Genomic DNA, 17,443 nt, shown 5'->3' with positions numbered 1-17,443 from the left:
ATGAGGTAAATATTGCAATCCCTTTCATATAAGTATATTTCCCTTAGCTGGCAAGTTTACTGGACATGATAGAATAGAATGTGCGGTGAACTTCAATAGTTTCCTAGATAAAACTCAGTAGCTGGTCTTGTAATAATAGTACTTCAACTCTGCATATGTAGCCCCCAAGGGTCGGCTTAACAATTATGTTAAGCCGAGACTTGTCACTTGTTGAAAATTAACAACCCAATCTGTAGACTTTATAAGCTGCCTGACATCATTTGTCCGGGTCGTAAATATAGCTTGGAACAAAGCAATATGCATTAGCCCCCAAGTGCCAAGGATAATACTTGTACTATGCTTGGCACTTTCAAAATTTTGTTTTTTCAAAAGAGCAATATGCATTAGCCCCCAAGTGCCAAGAGTAATACTTGTATTGTGCTTGGGACTTTAAAGAGTAATCATGACTGTAACCTTGTCTGTGTGTGCTGATGTCACGGGCTGAATTGGCTGAAAAAGACTCGCAGCTTAATGACCTTAAGGCCAACATCAAAACTCAGCAATTGGAAACATCCAAGGCCAAGTCAGAATTGAAATCTGCTTTGGAGACTATTAAAACAGAACTTCAACTCTGAGAAAACTGGCTGGGAAACTGAAAGGCCAGCTCTATTGAAGAGAGCAGAAGAAGCTGAAACCGCGCTTAAACCGGTGACTGAGGAGTTATCCGGCTTAAAGCAGCAAATTAACATTATGTCATTAGCCATCTTTGGCAAGACCATGTCTCCCTTGCATCTTAACAATCATATGATAAATGGCTGCCGGTTTATCCATAAATTTACTGATACAGGCTCTCGGAGAGCTAGGTTAGGCTCGGATATGCACGTCCGGCTTAAAGCTGTCTACACTCTTATAGAGCAGCTATATACCGGTGCTCAACGAACCATCGCTGCTACAATGCATAAGAAAACTCCTTCAACACTTATCCAAGACACTTTGAAACAATTATCAGTGCTGCCCAAAAGAATTGACGACTTAAAACGGGGAGCTGCCAGAGCTGGCGCTTTAACTGCTTTAAGTCGGGCCAAAGCATGGCAGGCCGATCTTGACTCGAAGGATTTGGCTAATGGCTGCCCCAGTGTGAAAGAAGATGGATCGGACTTCAGCGCTGATGACTTCGCAGAAATAGCAAGACTATGCGTCCGTTAGCAAGCAAACTAGCCGACGAGACCAGCTTATCCACGTATCAGGCGGCTTATGATGCCGGCAACAAGAAGCTTAGCGCGCCGGTTCATGAGCCAACAGATCTTATTCCTCCAATTCGTAAGCATACCTTTGCCCCTGATATTGATCCATCCAATCTTATTGATGATGAGGCTGTGTTTAGAGCATTGACCGGTATCAACTGGGCTACGTCTGACTTCCAGCCGATTGATAAGCAAGGAGTTGAAGATGAAGAAGAGGTGCAGGAAGATCCTGAAGCTTCAACCCGCCAACAATCATAAGCCGGTGTTCCTATCAGAATACTCTACTGTACTGATAACTTCGATGAATACTTATTCTTGTTGGGCCATCAGATGCCTTGTAATAGGCTAGCTTAAACTCTTGACCTGCTATGCCATCGCGCATATTTTGCTTCGCATGACACTATGGACCCGCCAATTTAGGATCTGCCACTTGTGCTTACGTTATTAACAATTTGAATATGTTCCTGCATACAAACAGATTACAAGTATCCTGGCGGTTTACCGCGGGATGGGTCATAATGCCCAATATAAAACCACTGGTAACTAAAACAGTTTATAACCAGGGCCAGTTTAATCATAACCATATGTAATCATAACAAAATATATCATACCTTTGATATTTGATTATACTACCGGCTTATCATACCAATGTAGTAAGGGTGATAACCCAAAAATTTGAACACACAATGCTCTGTCTCAACTGTCATATGTTGCTGGCTTATGACATCATAAGCTGCAAGGGGTAATATCCCAAACCTTAGAGCACAATGCTTCCAAGTAATTCAATATCATCATGTACTGGCGACTTATAGTCCAAAGCCGGGCCGGGTTTTAACAAACACCGGATATTTTCTTATCATATATTGGCGACTTGTAGTCCAAAGCCAGGCCGGGTTTAATAAACACCGGATATTTGCAACATTAGAAATCTCATTGGTTTTTAACATGTATAAAAGATAATCCTCAAAAAACTTTCCAATAAAAAACAAAAGATAACAAGGCATTTCATAGGCTGCCAGGCCTTAAAATCAAGTGCTTTCAAGGGCCGCACAGCCACTAAGTTAAACCTTCATACAAACCTTATAAGTCAGACCTCACACAACCAATCGTCATTTTAACTCTGACAAGTTCAGGGTCTGTATAAGATTGACTTGTCAAAAGTACGGCGGGTCATTCCAGGATTACCTGGGCAGAGTGGGAGACTTAAAAAGGCAGGGTAACCCGGATTTTTAGGTGAATACACCTGGCTTCCAAGCCTGGCTTTTAAGCCTATTACAAGGGTCATAAAAACTCCTATCCGTTGAACAAAGAGCCCCCAAGTGATATTTTTGAGCTATGCTCAATGGGCACCTATGTTTGAGTTGTGCTTTGCAACAGACTCTCTTTGGTCCCTTTAACCTGGGTAGCAAGCCCCCAAGTATTTTTATAATCATGGCATATAAGCCGAATCAAAGGGTAATCATAACTTCGCTCAATAAGTCGGAAGCCCCCATGTGACCACATGAAATTTCCATAGATTCATTATTTATTAGAGATAAAAACGCCAGAGGCCCTGCTAGCAGGGATGCTGGCTTTATTATATTTAGCATAATATATACATTGTCAAAATATGTACATCAGAAGAGCCTCTGGCTCAGGTATAGTAAGGCCAAAGATGAGCAATATTCCACGGCCGGCGGGTCTCCTCCTCCGACGTGCGTGAGTCCTTGTGGTCTCGAACATCGATAAGGTAGTATGACCCATTGTTCAGATTCTTGCTGACCACAAAAGGTCCTTCCCAAGGCGGGGATAGCTTGTGCATATCAGTTTGATCTTGGATAAGCCGGAGCACCAAATCACCTTCCTGAAAAGTTCTGGTCTTAACCCGACGGCTGTGATAGCGGCGCAGATCTTGCTGGTAAATCGCCGAATGAGCCATCGCAAGGTCACGCTCCTCATCCAACAGGTCAAGTGCATCCTGACGTGCTTTTTCATTATCAGCTTCAACATAAGCCGCCACACGAGGCGAGTCGTGACGGATGTCACTAGGAAGAACTGCTTCTACTCCATAAACCATGAAGAAGGGCGTATATCCCGTAGACCTGTTGGGGGTAGTATTGATACACCATATGACTGAGGGTAACTCTTCCACCCAACAACCCGGTGTCCTCTGCGAAGGAACCATAAGCTGGGCTTTGATGCCTCTCAAAATTTCTTGATTGGCTCTCTCAGCTTGACCATTGGACTTGGGGTGAGCCACCAATGATACATCAAGTCGAATATGCTCACGTTGACAAAACTCTTCCATGGCTCCCTTGGAGAGATTAGTGCCATTATCAGTTATGATACTGTGGGGAAAGTCATCCACATAAGCATGAACATTGCGCCCAATCTGATTATGAAGGCAATTTTGCACACATCGCTGGTAAGTCGCCTGGGCACTCTTGAGCCCAAAAGGCATAGACACATAACAGAAGGCTCCAAAGCGAGTGATAAACGCTGTCTTCTCCTGGTCCTTAATTGCCATCTTGATATGATGATAACCAGAATAAGCATCCAAAAAACTCAAACGCTCACAACCCGCCGTAGCATCAATAATTTGGTCAATACGAGGGAGAGCAAAAGGATCAGCCGGACAAGCTCTGTTTAAATCTGTGTAATCCACACACATACGCCAAGTTCCATTCTTCTTAAGTACCATCACCGGGTTAGCCAACCACTCAGGATGAAAAACTTCAACAATGAACCCGGCCGCCAGGAACCGGGCCACTTCTTCACCAATGGCCTTTCGCCTCTCTTCATTAAAACGACGGAGAAACTGCTTCACCGGCTTAAACTTCAGATCAATATTAAGACTGTGCTCAGTGAGTTCCCTCGGTATACCTGGCATGTCAGAAGGCTTCCATGAAAAAATGTCCCGGTTCTCATGGATGAACTCGATGAGCGCGCTTTCCTATTTCGGATCCAGATTAGCACTGATGCTGAACTGCTTAGACGAATCACCAGGAACAAAGTCAACTAGCTTGGTGTCATCTGCCAATTTAAACTTCAAGTCCAGGTCATGCTCCGTAGTTGGCTTTTTTAGAGACGTCATGTCAGCCGGGTGAACATTGTCCTTATAGAACTTCAATTCCTTTGTGGCACACACGGACTCAGCATAAGCCGCGTCCCCTTCTTCGCATTCCAAAGCTATCTTCCGGCTTCCATGCACTGTGATAGTACCCTTGTAACCCGGCATCTTGAGCTGCTGATAAACATAACAAGGTCGTGCCATGAACTTGGCATAAGCTGGCCGTCCAAACAGAGCATGATATGGGCTTTGAATCTTGCCCACCTCAAAGGTTAATGTCTCAGCCCGGGAATCATATTCATCCCCAAAGGCGACCTCCAAAGCAATCTTTCCTACAGGATATGCCGACTTACCAGGCACCACTCCATGGAAAACAGTATTGGGCGGCTTAAGATTTTTATCAGTCAACCCCATACGATGGAAAGTATCATAATAAAGGATATTGATGCTGCTACCTCCATCCATGAGTACCTTAGTGAACTTGTACCCTGATACGTCTCCAACGTATCTATAATTTATGAAGTATTCATGCCATGTTTACAATAGTTTTATATGATTTTGGTATGATTTGATTAGAACTAACCCAGACTAATGATGTTTTCAGAAGAACTACTGTGGTGTTGTTTTTGTGCAGAAATAAAAGTTCTCGGAATGCGATGAAAATCAACGGAGAATTTTTTTGGAAAATATAAAAAATACTGGAACGAAGAGTTACCAGAGGGGAGTCCCGTGGGACCCACGAGGGTGGAGGGCGTGCCCACCCCCTGGGGCGCGCCCCTGCCTCGTGGACTCCCTGTGGGGCCCCCTGACTTGTTCTCGACGCGATCCTCTCCTATAAATACAGAAACCTCCAGAAAATAACCTAGATCGGAAGTTTCGCCGCCGCAAGCCTCTGTAGCCACGAGAAATCAATCTAGGCCCTCTTTGGCACCCTGCCGGAGGGGGCCATCATCACCAGAGGCCATGGAGGAGGATCCCGGAGGGGCTATCATCGCCATGAAGGCCAAGGACCAGAGGGAGAACCTCTCCCCATCCAGGGGGGGCCATGGAGGAGGAAGCACAAGGGGGAGAACCTCTCCTCCTCTCTCCCGGTGGCGCCGGAGTGCCATTGGGAGGGGAATCGTCGCCGCGGTGATCGTCTTCATCAACATCACCATCATCATCACCATCCTCATCTATTTTACGCGGTCCACTCTCACGTGCCCCGCTTTAATCCCTACTTGAACATGGTGCTTTATGCCACATATTATGATCCAATGATGTGCTGCCATCCTATGATGTTTTGAGTAGATATCCTTTGTCCTTGGGTTGATTGATGATCTAGATTGGTACGAGTTGTATGTTTTATTTTGATGTTGTCCTATTGTGCCCTCCGTGTCGTGCAAGCGTGAGGGATTCCCGTTGTAGGGTGTTGCAATACGTTCATGATTCGCTTATAGTGGGTTGCTTGAGTGACAGAAGCATAAACCCGAGTAAGGGAGTTGTTGCGTATGGGATAAAGGGGACTTGATGCTTTAATGCTATGGTTGGGTTTTACCTTAATGATCTTTAGTAGTTGCGGATGCTTGCTAGAGTTCCAATCATAAGTGCATATGATCCAAGAAGAGAAAGTATGTTAGCTTATGCCTCTCCCTCATATGAAATTGCAATGATGACTACCGGTCTTGTTAACAATTGCCTAGGACAATTCCGCACACCGATCCATCATTATTCCACACTCGCTATTGATAATATTTAGTAATATATTCTAACTTTATGATAACAGCACCTACTTTTATGTTTTAGCTCTCCGATATCATACAAAGTTATCCTCTTCATACCCACAACGTAGTTTCATTTCTCGTTTCTAGTTGGAAGCAAACGTTCGGTGTACGTAGAGTCGTATCAGTGGTAGATAGGACTTGAGAGAATATTGATCTTACCTTTAGCTCCTTGTGGGTTCGACACTCCGTACTTATCACTTCCACCTTGGGGAATTGCTACGATGATTCCCTGCACTTGGGGATTATCATACCCTCCAACCTGAGGTGCCACAACCAAAGCCAGATGACCTGGATTGTCAACTCGGGGCGGATGATCCTCCCGACTCCACACAATGGGTTGCTCACACCATCGCAAGTAATGAGGAATTGCCGGCTCAATGGCATTCACGGCCCTTTTATGGATCTTCTGATCCCGCTTGCATAAAATCATGGTGAAGACGTGGTACTGTCCACTATTCAGCTGCTTCGGGTTATTCTGATAACCGGACTGATGTTGCTGCTGGTTGCCCTGACTAGACTGTTGATGGAAACCGCCCTGATTGCCATGATTGCCTTGATTACCTTGAAATCCAGTGTTAGAACTGCCACCACCATAACCCGGGCCCTGAGAGCCGGATCCTAAGCCGCCACCTGGCCCATGATTGTTTTGAAAAAGATTGGAATTTTTATACTCCTTCATAATGAAGCAATCCTTCCAAAGGTGAGTGGACGACATTTCACGTCTACCATGTGTTGGGGAACGTAGTAATTTCAAAAAAATTCCTACGCACACGCAAGATCATGGTGATGCATAGCAACGAGAGGGGAGAGTGTTGTCCACGTACTCTCGTAGACCAAAAGCGGAAGCGTTATGACAACGCGGTTGATGTAGTCGTACGTCTTCACGATCCGACTGATCCAAGTACTGAACGCACGGCACCTCCGAGTTCAGCACACGTTCAGCTCGATGACGTCCCTCGAACTCACGATCCAGCAAAGCTTCGAGGGAGAGTTCCATCAGCACGACAGTGTGATGACAGTGATGATGATGCTACCGACGCAGGGCTTCGCCTAAGCACCGCTACGATATGACCGAGGTGGATTATGGTGGAGGGGGGCACCGCACACGGCTAAAAGATCAACTGATCAACTTGTGTGTCTTGGGATGCCCCCCTACCCCTGTATATAAAGTAGCAAGGGGGAGGCCGGCCGGCCCTAGCAGGGCGCGCCAAGAGGAGGAGTCCTCCTCCTAGTGGGAGTAGGACTCCCCTTTCCTAGTCCCACTAGGAGGGGGAAGGAAGGAGTGGGAGAGGGGAAAGGCAAGGGGGGCGCCGCCCCCCCCCCCCTTCCTTGTCCTATTCGGACTCAAGGGGAGGGGGTGCGTGGCCTGCCTTGGCTGGCCCCTCTCTCTCTCTCCACTAGGGCCCATCAAGGCCCATTAATCCCCGGGGGGTTCCGGTAACCCCCCCGGCACTCCGGTAAAATCCCGATTTCACCCGGAACTATTCCGATGTCCAAATATAGGCTTCCAATATATTGATCGTTATGTCTCGACCATTTCGAGACTCCTCATCATGTCCGTGATCATATCCGGGACTCTGAACTACCTTCGGTACATCAAAACGCATAAACTCATAATACTGATTGTCACCGAACGTTAAGCGTGCGGACCCTACGGGTTCGAGAACTATGTAGACATGACCGAGACATGTTTCCGGTCAATAACCAATAGCGGAACCTGGATGCTCATATTGGCTCCTACATATTATACGAAGATCTTTATCGGTCAGACCGCATAACAACATACGTTGTTCCCTTTGTCATCGGTATGTTACTTGCCCGAGATTCGATCGTCGGTATCTCAATACCTAGTTCAATCTCGTTACCGGCGAGTCTCTTTACTCGTTCCGCAATATCATCCTGCAACTAACTCATTAGTTGCATTGCATGCAAGGCTTATAGTGATGTGTATTACCGAGAGGGCCCAGAGATACCTCTCCGACAATCGGAGTGACAAATCCTAATCTCGATCTATGCCAACTCAACAAGTACCATCAGAGACACCTGTAGAACACCTTTATAATCACCCAGTTACATTGTGACGTTTGGTAGCACACAAAGTGTTCGTCCGGTATTTGGGAGTTGCATAATCTCATAGTCGTAGGAACATGTACAAGTCATGAAGAAAGCAATAGCAATATACTAAACGATCAAATGCTAAGCTAACGGAATGGGTCAAGTCAATCACATCATTCTCTAATGATGTGATCCCGTTAACCAAATGACAACTCATGTCTATGGCTAGGAAACTTAACCATCTTTGATTCAACGAGCTAGTCAAGTAGAGGCATACTAGTGACACTCTGTTTGTCTATGTATTCACACATGTACTAAGTTTCCGGTTAATGCAATTCTAGCATGAATAATAAACATTTATCATAATATAAGGAAATATAAATAACGACTTTATTATTGCCTCTAGGGCATATTTCCTTCACCATGCCTCGGGCAGGGCTGATTCAGCATCTGCTCAAGATTGAAGCCTGATCCCCCAAGCCGTGGGCGCGGCTTACCCTTTCGACGCTGACCATTATTCTGGCATTGGTATTAGCCACAAAGTCCAAATTGTTATCAGCTTTGCGCTTACCGTTGCCTCCCTGACTCGCCGGGTTATGTTGCTGCCCTCTGGTGTTACTGCTCTCTTTTCCCTTTCCCGGCTTTTCATCATCAGACACGGGGTCCTTGGTACCATCTGAGTCAGCATACTTACCGCCATGAGTGTCCCCATGTCATTGCAGTGGCGTTTGAGCCGCCCTAATTTCTGCTTCAGGGGCGTGAAATGACAATTGTTCTCCAACGTTAAGACTGCTGAATCGGCATTGATGCGATCCGACGAGTGCAGGATTGTTGAGACCCGGCGCACCCAATTGGTTGTCGACTCACCTTCTTCTTGGACACAGGAGGCTAAATCCACAATTGACATAGGCTGCTTGCACATATCTTTAAAATTCTGGATAAACGGGGCTTTTAACTCGGCCCATGACCCAATGGAGTTGGCTGGCAACCCTTTCAACCAAGTACGAGTTGTTCCTTCCAACATCATGGTGAAGTACTTAGCACATGCAGCATCGTCAACATCCAGTAGTTCCATCGCCATCTCATAACTCTCAACCCATGTTTCAGGGGGTAAGTCGGCTGTGTAGTTGGGCACCTTATGGGGACCCTTGAAATCCTTGGGCAAACGTACGTTACGCAGAGCCGGTACCAAACACGGCACACCCAAAGTCCTGAAAGTCACACCTATCTCCACCGAAGTTGTCGGACGAACCGGGGAATGCTGACGAGCCGCATACTGAGCCACCAGCTCAGCCTCCCGATGCGCTCTTCCTTGATCCACTACGTTCTGGGCATTAACCCCACCACCTGCCGGGTTATGTCCACGGGGCGGGTTGCGGTTCCGCCCACTGCTTGACACAGCCGGCTCATCGATGTGCCTACTGTAACTCCGACTTGGGCGAGGGGTTGAATGGATCCTCTCACGACTGTGAGAATAAGCTGCCTGTTGGGCCAAAGCCGTCTGAAGTAATTCTCTGGCCCATCGTATCTCCATTGCCGCCGGCGACTCACCCTCAACTGGTAGAGCGGCCAGTCGTGTCGCCGCAGCAATCATATTATCCAAAGGGTTAGAATAATGACCCGGCGGCGTCGACACATGTTGAGGCGGAGTCGTATTCAGACGTGGTGGCTCTGTCGTACGCGGCTGAACCGGTGCCCCCGTCCCAGGCGCTTCACCCTGGTTTACCTATGGCGGGTTACCGGGCCCTGCTCCAGACGTGTTAAAGAGATTTCTCGCCTCGTAAACCGACGGCAGACGGGTCAGATGCCTCCTCCTCATGACTTCGTGATGACCCACAAGTGTAGGGGATCTATCGTAGCCTTTTCGATAAGTAAGAGTGTCGAACCCAACGAGGAGCAGAAGGAAATGATAAGCGGTTTTCAGCAAGGTATTCTCTGCAAGCACTGAAATTATCGGTAACAGATAGTTTTGTGATAAGGTAATTTGTAACGGGTAACAAGTAATGAAAGTAAACAAGGTGCAGCAAGATGGCCCAATCCTTTTGGAAGCAAAGGACAAGCCTGGACAAACTCTTATATGAAGGAAAACGCTCCCAAGGACACATGGGAATTATAGTCAAGCTAGTTTTCATCACGTTCATATGATTCGCGTTCGTTACTTTGATAATTTGGTATGTGGGTGGACCGGTGCTTGGGTGTTGTCCTTTCTTGGACAAGCATCCCACTTATGATTAACCCCTATTGCAAGCATCCGCAACTACAAAAGAAGTATTAAGGTAAACCTAACCATAGCATGAAACATATGGATCCAAATCAGCCCCTTACGAAGCAACGCATAAACTAGGGTTTAAGCTTCTGTCACTCTAGCAACCCATCATCTACTTATTACTTCCCAATGCCTTCCTCTAGGCCCAAACAATGGTGAAGTATCATGTAGTCGACGTTCACATAACACCACTAGAGGAAAGACAACATACATCTCATCAAAATATCGAACGAATACCAAATTCACATGACTACTTATAGCAAGACTTCTCCCATGTCCCCAGGAACAAAAGGAACTACTCACAAATCATATTCATGTTCATAATCAGAGGGGTATTAATATGCATAAAGGATCTGAACATATGATCTTCCACCAAATAAACCAACTAGCATCAACTACAAGGAGTAATCAACACTACTAGCAACCCACAGGTACAATCTGAGGCTTTGGGACAAAGATTGGATACAAGAGATGAACTAGGGTTTGAGAGGAGATGGTGCTGGTGAAGATGTTGATGGAGATTGACCCCCTCCCGATGAGAGGATCGTTGGTGATGACGATGGCGATGATTTCCCCCTCCCGGAGGGAAGTTTCCCCGACAGAACAGCTCTGCCCGAGCCCTAGATTGGTTCCGCCAAGGTTCCGCCTCGTGGCGGCGGAGTTTCTTCCCGAAATCTTTCTTATGACTTTTTCCAGGGTAAAAGACTTCATATAGCAGAAGATGGTCACCGGAGGCCTGCCTGGGGACCCACGTGGCAGGGGGCGTGCCCAGGGGGTAGGGCGCGCCCCCCACCCTCGTGGCCAGGGTGTGGGCCCCCTTTGGTGGATTCTTTCTCCAGTATTTTTTATTAATTCCAAAAATAACTTCCGTGAAGTTTCAGGACTTTTGGAGCTATGCAGAATAGGTCTCTAATATTTGCTCCTTTTTCAGCCCAGAATTCCAGCTGCCGGCATTCTCCCTCTTCATGTAAACCTTGTAAAATAAGAGAGAATAGGCATAAGTATTGTGACATAACGTGTAATAACATCCCATAATGCAATAAATATCGATATAAAAGCATGATGCAAAATGGACGTATCACTTCGTTTGAAGCGTTCTGGTCCATCATGAGCCGGAAAGACTCCGACTGAATCCGCTGCGCCTGAGCATCCAAAGCAGCCCGCTCCGCAGCCATCCTAGTATTCTATGCGTTCAGCTCCTCCTTGGCCTGTGCTATCTCATCATGCAGTTTCGCAACTTCCGCATTATGCTGATCCTGATCTGCCGGGTTAACCACCGCTGTTAACAATGTTGTCAGTTTATCTAGCAGGTCGGTTACGATTTGAGCCGGCAGGTGCACAGGGCCTCCTACCCCGGCAGCCGTTGCCGCTACTGACCCGAAGATTATTGCTGCCGCAGTCGAAGAGTTCTGCACTGGTTGCGTACCGGCCATAAAGATCGTAGCTCTGTTCGGTGGCTCATAGGGGTCCGGAATACTGTCGCCATCGGAACAGCCCCCAAGCCGACCATCTTGCAGTTGGTACAGCGATTCAGTTTCACTAGATGACTCACCATCCGAGTAAACGACCTTCTCACCGCCAGACATGGATCTATCCTCAGGTTCCGCTCCGTGAATGAATCCCACGAAGGCACACTTCACGGCGGGCTGAACTCGGGCGGGTCTCGCACGCTGAGCCGTCTCGATGATGTCGGCGCAGATGTCCGACTTAGGGCCCGGCTCGCCGATCTTGCCGATGAAGACGTGGATTCCGCCGAAGGGGACCCGGTACCCGTACTTGATTGAGCCGGCCTCGGGGCCCCAGCCTGTGTCGTCGATGTAGAGCTTGCCACGATGACTCTTCGTCATCCGGCCCACAGTGTATCCCTTGATCCCTTCGAAGTTGCCCTTTAAGAACTCGAAACCATCGTGCGCCAGCCCCATGGTGGGCGCCAACTGTCGTGGGATTGTCACAGCAGATGTCCTAGTGTGAGGACTTAGTCGTGGAGCCATCGCAACTAGGTTAGCTTAAAGGGGTTGAACGGGACAAAGGACACATGGAGTTTATACTGGTTCGGCCCCTTGCGGTGAAGGTAAAGGCCTAATCCAGTTTGAGGTGGTATTGCTTGTCTCGATTACCAGGGAGTGAATACGCTTGACCTAGTTCTCGGTTTGTTGTCTGTCCCCTAACTCGCCGCCGGGTCGTCCCTTTATATACTCAGTTGACGCCCGGTGTCTTACAGAGTCCCGGCCGGCTCATAAACGTATCTGGCTCGGTGACTTAATTACAACTGCCTTATAGTACAGGTTGCATACATACGGCGGTTTACACCTACGGGCCTTAAGCTGCCTTTGGGCCTTGGGCTCTTCATAAGTCATCCTCATGAACCGCCATCTTCGATTCCTTCATGGGCTTTGTCTTGTGAGTCGCCTGAGTTAACCCGACCCCTCCTGGGCGGGTTAACTTAGTAGCTATATCCCCAATAGTCATGATGTTTCGAAGGGATTTTTTATCCCAAAAGCGAGCAAGACCTCGAACAATGGCAAACCGAGCTTGCAACACACGAAATTCCCTCTCAATATCTTTTCGGCAAGCTCTTGTGCTTCGTCAAAAAAATTGTGCTTCTTGATTTTGGGGTCACTAATGGTCTTCACAAATGTTGACCATGATGGAGAAATACCATCGGCAAGATAGTACCCCATGGTATAGTCATAGCCGTTGATGGTATAGTTGCAAGCTGGAGCTTTGCCACTAGCTAGCTGAGAAAATAAATGAGATCGCTGCAACACGTTGATATCATTCAGAGACCCCGACAAACCAAAGAAGCAATGCCAAATCAATAGATCATGTGAGGCCACGGCTTCAAGCACGATGGTGGGTTTGTGTTTATGGTCGGTGTATTGCCCTGCCCAAGCCACCGGCCAGTTCTTCCACCTCCAATGCATGCCATCAATACTACCTAGCATGCCCAGCCATCCCTTGCTTCGTTCATTGCTATGAGTTTCTTTACGTCATCTTGGTTTCGAGCACGAAGATACTACGGGCAAAAAAACCTGGATTATTGTCTTTGCAAAGACACATACACTTTTAATGGTGGTATCTTCGCCAATGTGAAGATATTCATCTGCATAGTCGGCCGGAACACCATATGGAATCACTCTCATCGCGGCCGAATTTTTTTATATGCACTAAAATCAATCAAACCTGCGGCATTCCTACGCCGGGTGAAGAAACGACAATTTTGCTCGCAAGCCTCGATGATGCGGACGAAAACTGACCTATGCATTCGACATCATCTACGAAAGAGGTGAGTCGGATATGTCGGTAGCTCGGCGAAGTAGTCCTTCATGAGCATTTTATCACTGAGACCTCGGTTGCGGGGAATGCATAGCCGACCGACTATTGATCCGTGTCGCTTTGCTTTTTCTTTGGCCCCACCTCAGATTCGTTGATGGGATGCAACAACACTAGGTTTTCAAAATCTTCTATGTTCGAATCGTCGGATGAAGACGATGAGGACAAACTCCAATCCATCTACAAGCCGGAATGAGTTCCATCCGAAACCAATCCGGGGCAAAATCGAGCACGAGCCGGCATGAGTTTCACCTGAACATACCTCGCGCGAAGCAAAGCCGTGCCACGCTGCCCTTTCTTCTCCCGCTGGCCCATGCCGAGCTGTCCCTTTCTTCTTTCCCCCCGCCCGACGCCACGCCGCCCCTTTCTTTTTCCTCGGTCGAAGCAGCTCCGCGCCGCCCTCTTCCCCCGATGCGCGCCGCTCAGAGTCGTCGGAACTAACCGGATCCGCAACGAACGAGCCCGCGCGCCGAGCTCCCGGGCGGATTCATGGCGGCAAAGGCGGCGAGCCGCGGGCACAAATGGCCATCCCCGCTGCCGAAAGTTGGTGGAGTGGACGCGGCATGGGGCAGCCGGAGGCAACGCCAAGGGGCTGGAATTTGCGGCAGCAGCGGCGGCAGCGGAGAGTGGAAGCGGGAAACGAAAGCGGGCGAAAATGGTTCACGCCAACAAAAAGGGGAGCCTGCAAAATCGGGTGGATTCCCGCGACTACACCACAACACAGACACAACGGCATGTAATCTGCCGCGAGAATGCACTTAAGACGGCAGATATACTGCCGGGAGGGAGTTTCTCCCGGCAGATAGAACTGCCACAAGAACGGCTGCCGGGGATTACTTGTCCCGGCAGATAAACTATTCCCGGCAGTTTGTCTGCCCTGTCTGTTTTATTTGCCGGCAGTTCTATTTCTCCCGACAGATTGATCATGGCATGGGAACTGCAGTCACCGGCAATAAAACTGCCGGCAGAACCTTGTTAAGCTGGCAGTTAACATGCCATCACATTACGCAGCTTATCCCTAATTTAATATACATTCAGTATGTTTGGACAATCATGCCAGATCTCACAACTCATACATACTTCTCAATCAAAGTTACATATAAGCCACATCCAAAACCTTAAGCTTCATTTGATAAGCGACCAAATACAGGTTTCTTTATACATGTTGTGCCACAAAAGGAAAAAAAATACATGTTTCTAGATGTGCTACACAGCCAAAATGAGCATACATCGGCTTATGTGCTAAAATAACCACAAAAATGAGCAGAAAATTAAGTATGGACGCCTTGCAGATCTTGCCAAACCTCCAACACCTTCAAGATCTTGTCAAACCTTCAGGAGATGTGTTCAAGGCCTTCTTTATAATGCTGAGCTGAAAAAAGTGAAGTGAAGTTTGAGGTTAGTCCAAAGTGCATCTGCATGCTAAATATAAATGCGCAACTAATAAAGGCACAATCTAGTGCTTCTATCTATCAGCAAAAGAACAAGAACGAATCTTACGAGAAGAGGAGGGGCAGCTCAGCAGCACCACGACCACCATCAGCATAGCGTGTAGAGGAGGGTCACCAAAGCAGAGGACAGGAAAAGGAGTAGCATCAGCTGCAACACAGCATCAGTCTCTCCACTCACCATTTTAATTGTTTCTTCTTATTCATGCTTGAAGAAAATGAAGTCTTGGACCAATTTAGGAATAGCTAGCTGCACATAGAACATCCTCTAACACATGATATAACCAAATTTTCTTCTACTTCCCTAAGTGTGTAACATGCGAAGAACTCAGAACTAAAATTCAGATATGTTTCAAGAAACCCATGTCCATGATTGTTTGATTTAGGTCATTCACTTGTCGTCCATCAAACGAAATCAGAACTTAAACATTATTTCACATATGTGCAAGAGCTAAACAGTAATAGAGCATGAAAAAATGTACCACACTGTATGTACGTCTGTGACAGCAGATCCAACATTGCTCCTGTCAAAATTCTAAAGTCCTAAAATGATCTGTAGGTGGAAAGGCAATAATCACTATCAGAGTTCATCAAAAAGAGTACACTGAAGCAATGAAATTTATTAATAAACAATTAATTATAATTATTACCGACTAATAACATGTTCTTGAACATGTTTCAAATGGCCAACCTAGAGTACATGCACATATATCTGTTAACCTTTTGGCTACATAGCACATTAATAACTCCCGTGAGATAAAGAACATTTAGAGACCTTATCACCTCATTATTTCTTCTAACACTCTCTGCTCTTTTGCTTACATCACGCCCGCTGCCATTGCATCTTCTAATCAGTCATCCATGTCACTTTATCCTCCGTGAGTCATTCTTATTTCCGAAGATATTCACCATCACACGAGTGCCGGATTAAGAAATCAGCACATGGATATCATTCATGCTTGTCTTTGCAAAGATTAAAGTAAGTACAGAAACTACACAAAAATAGGAGACGATGGCTGCAGCTCACTTATAGTTCGGACTTGCTGTCCTATATCTTCTGGACAATGTATATGGCTCAGATATGCAAAACACTATCAGTTCAACTATTTTCCATCAGTAGAATTTGAAATCTAAATCATGTAATGGTCCTGCGTAATTCTAACAGCTAACATAAACCTTTTTTCTAATATAAGATATTACAATAACTTTCAGTCCAGTTCTCCCTACTGTAGGATTATCCGTTTATATACCTACTACTGTAGGATTATTTGTTTATACATAAGTTAATCTAAATAGCATGCAATTTAATTTCATGCACATTTTTTAACTCTAATAAATAAATTGAAGTAATTGCTCCATTCGTTTTTTTTAGCCTGGGTAATGCGTTTTTTGTTTGTTTTATTTGATGTCACGAGGGCCTGCAGAGCGATGCGTGCAAGCAGCGGGCCATCAGAAAATTGCACCAATACTGACCGCTTGGCTAGCTAGTTGTCCTTTGCTCGAACAGACGGGCACGCTACAATATTTCCCAGCCAACAGCGGCTTGACTAATCGACTTGGTAATTCCTGTCATCATCAGAATACTAAGGAATACTAACCAACTCTGAATCCACTTGCGTGCACCCACACATCGGGCGCGAGTTCCGCCTGCGTGCACCGGTGACCGGAGAGCACAAGAGCAAAACCGTAGACACTGATCGATCTAGCTAGCTCTAGCTCCATGGCGGCACATCACCAACGCCACCGCGTCGAGGCACCGAAGCAAACATGACTCGACAGGATCAAGACTGCTCCGCCAGCGCCGGCGAGTGGCAACACTGCCAAGCTCGCCGTGGCCGCTTGCTCGCCGATCCTGCTGTCGCCACTGATATGGCAGAACGCGCACAACAAGAAGAACACCATGGCCATTGGTTACCATGGCGACACCGGGGTCAGGCCGGCGTCGCGGAGGATCGGCTGCATGGGGCAGATCAAGGGGGCACGGATATGCTCGAGGGCGCGCGGCCAGGACTCGAGGGGACGGGGGCGTCGGGCCTCCCATGCGGCAGCCGGACCGGGCAATCAAGGCTAATGAACTCTCTAAAATTCATTGGGGATGAACAAACTTCAAATTGAACCAGACAACACAACAGTGCAGTACAGAATAAAGGAGATGCATATCACCTGAACATGACTCAAACCAGAGTACTAGCCACCAGAGTATAGTGCATCAGGCTCAAATAGGAGCTCCACTGCAGACATCCACCCCTGTAAACTTGCTGCTCCTCAGATCCATTCACATCCTCTCCCCCACATGCACATAACAC

Source organism: Triticum aestivum, chromosome 2D, assembly GCF_018294505.1.
Source record: "Triticum aestivum cultivar Chinese Spring chromosome 2D, IWGSC CS RefSeq v2.1, whole genome shotgun sequence".
NCBI classification, from domain to species: domain Eukaryota; kingdom Viridiplantae; phylum Streptophyta; class Magnoliopsida; order Poales; family Poaceae; genus Triticum; species Triticum aestivum.
Note: the sequence above shows the minus strand (reverse complement) of the source record.